Source organism: Tinamus guttatus, unplaced genomic scaffold, assembly GCF_059628265.1.
Source record: "Tinamus guttatus ecotype Peru unplaced genomic scaffold, ASM5962826v1 Tinamus_guttatus_pri_ptg000121l, whole genome shotgun sequence".
NCBI classification, from domain to species: domain Eukaryota; kingdom Metazoa; phylum Chordata; class Aves; order Tinamiformes; family Tinamidae; genus Tinamus; species Tinamus guttatus.
In genome coordinates, this window is record NW_028288655.1 from 185,264 (window position 1) to 188,705 (window position 3,442).

The 3,442-nt window shown below is 51.0% G+C and overlaps 1 non-coding gene across 1 annotated transcript; it reads left to right on the top strand.

The window, feature by feature from the left end:
- Window positions 1-2,943: 2,943 nt before the first annotated feature.
- On the top strand, window positions 2,944-3,072 carry LOC148595317 (small nucleolar RNA SNORA47). The gene has a single exon (XR_015913191.1). It is a non-coding gene; the product is annotated as a small nucleolar RNA SNORA47 (small nucleolar RNA).
- Window positions 3,073-3,442: the final 370 nt, after the last annotated feature.

The window sequence follows — 3,442 nt, forward strand, 5'->3', positions numbered from 1 at the left end:
GGCATCCTAGGCATCACGACTCCTGAGTCATGAATCCAGACCTCAAGGGTAACTGGTAGCAGTCAGTTCTTCTACTGAGGTGTAGACTGGACAACATATTACCACCTTCTCTTGGTACTGAACCGGTTATTCTCACTTGGACTTTTTAAAATTTCTGTATCATTTTTAATCTTATTTTTTTTCTGCCTCTATAGATAGCAGGTCGAGCAGGTGGCAGCAGGTCTCCAGCAGGTTGAGGGAGGTGATCCTGCCCCTCTACTCAGCCCTGGTGAGGCCACATCTGGAGTACTGTGTCCAGTTCTGGGCTCCACAGTACAAGAGGGATGTGGAGCTGCTGGAGAGAGTCCAGCGCAGGGCCACAAGGATGATCAGGGGCCTGGAACATCTGCCCTATGAGGAGAGGCTGAGGGAGCTGGGCCTGTTCAGCCTGGAGAAGCGAAGGCTGAGAGGGGATCTGATCAGTGTCTATAAGCACCTCAAGGGAGGCAGTGAGGAGGATGGTGCTGGCCTCTTTTCAGTGATGGCCACTGACAGAACTAGAGGAAATGGCCACAAACTGAAACACCAAAAGTTCCACAGGAACTTAAGGAAAAAATTTTTAACAGTGAGGGTGACAGAGCGCTGGAACAGGCTGCCCAGAGAGGTTGTGGAGTCTCCTTCTCTGGAGATCTTCCAAACCCACTTGGACGCAGTCCTGTGCCACGTGCTCTAGGTGACCCTGCGTGTGCAGGATGGTTGGACTAGATGATCTCTAGAGGTCCCTGCCAACCTTAAGCATTCTGTGATTCTGTGATACACCTATAGCCTCCACACCTGTAGTATCCAGCTACCAGGAAACTCTTCACAAATCTCTAACATCCCCTTTCTGCTGTGCTATCATTTCCACAGTGCAGACACAGACATGAGTGGCTTGCCAGTGGAGTTAAGGAACCGCTCCGGTAATTCCGACTCACAGCAAGCCAAACTCAACAGTGCTGGGCACTTTGGCGGCACTTCCTGCCCTTAACTTTATAGCCTGCATAAAGACGACAAAGGAAGCACAGAGGGCGAGCGCAGGGAGGCTGACACATGTACAAGGAAGGGGCAGAGGCCCTTCACAGAACAGGGTACGTCAGTCCCACCAGACCATCTCGTCCAGGAGCTGACCCTTCCTCGACACTGCTGTCCGTGAAAAAGCCAAGGCTACCTTCTAATACGGATCCTTTGCTCGGTTGTGCTGGCTCCTCCCTAATGTTTTTCTTGTATTTCTAGACCCCACTGTCTGCAAGTCACTTAGATGTATTTTTAAAACAGTAGTTATGGATTCTGTTTCATCCCGTGGCTCTTTGGCGTTTAAGCACGCTCTCGCAGCTGCCGGGCAGCAGAACAGTGTCCGCTGCAACTCCAAGACAACGTCCCAGCTCTTTGCCCGGGCACCCACGATGGGCGAAGGGGTCAGGGCTCGCGCGGGCTGCCGGGGCGCAGCCAGCCCCACGGCGCGGTGTCCCCAGGCGACGGGGAGCCCGGCTCCCCTCCCGCTGCCCCGGCCCGGGCCGCCCCGGCATGGCAGGAAGTCCCGCGCTGCGCAAGGCGCGCGCCGGGAGGAGGGAGCCGGGGGGGCGAGGCGCCGAGCCCGGGCCGCGACGCTCCGCCCTCGGCCCCGCGGCGAAGGGAAGCGAGGCGAGACAAAATGGCCGCGGGCCCGCGGGGCCTAGGGGAGGCCCGGGCCCCAGCGCGTCCCGGGGAGCGGCGGCGCAGCCCGAGGCGGCCGGCGCGGCGGGGCCCCCGGCGCCCCCGGCTGCTGCCCCGCGGGCTGAGCGGGGCCCTCAGCGCGTCGGCCCCTCACGCCTGAGCTTCCCCTTCAGGACCACGCGCTTCGGCCTCTGCCCGCACGCGACCCTCCCGCCGCGCCGGGCGCGCGCTCCTCTAATTCTTATTTTCCTGCCTGCGGGAGGGCCCGGCTTGCCCTCTGAAAGCACCCAGCTACCACACAGCTGGATCAGGATTAGCGCTGCTCCTTCCACCTAAGCAAGTACACAGGTATGTTTATGAACAGAGGCATCCTCAGATTAAAGTGCAACGTATGAAAAAAGTATATAAAATATATGATTATATAAATATATACATGTAAAATGGAGATGGAGTTCAGGTACTGCCGCATCAGTTTCTGATGCTATAGACGCCATGCATGAGACGGTAACACCTCCTCCTAAGGATGCTAATATAAACCAGACCGGGGTAGGTGCTCTGCCGACCTCTGCTGATGGCAGGTTGTGCTCATCTGCCCTGTCTATGAGAAAGAAACATATTGTTTGTCACAAAGTTATGCAAAACTAACAGAAAAAATCTTGAGAATCGGAAAAAAAAGTCATATGCAAGTATGATCTTAAACATAACTTGCTCATAACAGGATGCTATTTCTGACGTGTCTTCCTGTGGCCAGAGGTTTGGTACCTGCTGGCTGACCACCTGTGTCAGCTATGTTTCACACAACCAGTTGCAGCAACAGCTTCCTTCTTGCTGAACAGAAACTCCAGTTTTCAACCACAGTATGTTTTGGGAAAAGTATTTGTTATCTACCTCAGCTCAGAACCTTTGGTGGAAGAGGAGGCACTTAAGCCAGAGGCTTTCAGAGAATGATGAACACTCTGTTTTTACTCACCTGCTTGGGCATTCAACACTGAAGGTGTGAATGTGCCTGCTCTTCTTTTAAGTTTCAGAAATATATTCAGTAAGTTCACTTTTAGGGGCACTGAAAATTGTTAGTGTAAGAAGTTGTCGTAACATTCTCAACAGCTTTTAAGACCTTATATATAAATATATATACTCACTAGCACTGTGACTTTATACATGCAGAGTAAACTACCAACACTTTTTTAGTGTGGTTCTACAGACCAAAAAATGTTTGTCTATAAGTGATGAATATTAAGTAGTGTGAATTTAAGAAGACAACAGCAGGATGGCTGGAGGTCTGAGAAGGTAAGACAGTTATACCTTATGCTGTACCTTACTGGTTATAGCCTCCAAAATTATAGTAGTGCAGTGGCAGCTCATGTTCCCCTCCTGTTTTGAGGGAAAACAACACTGCATTTGCACATAAGACTTAAAATGTAACTCACTGGTAATTTAAACTTATTTAAACGGTCACCAAGATAGTCCCCATTCAAACTCACAAAAAGGGCCTCTACTCAATAAAGGAACATAGCTACTTAAAATAATTGATTAGCCAGACCATAGTTCTGTTTGCTTTGGTAACACTGGTGCATATTAACAGAACTGCTTTTTCCTCTTTACCAGGGTCCATTGGAACACAGTGGGATCTCTCATGATCTGTCATGAAACTGAGTCCAAACTTCACCCTTTACATGGAACTTGCTTGTAGAAAAATGAAGTCACAGTACTGAAAACAGACTCAGTGCTTGACTATATGAGCCTCTTACAGACAAGGCTTCTCTAGAAGGGC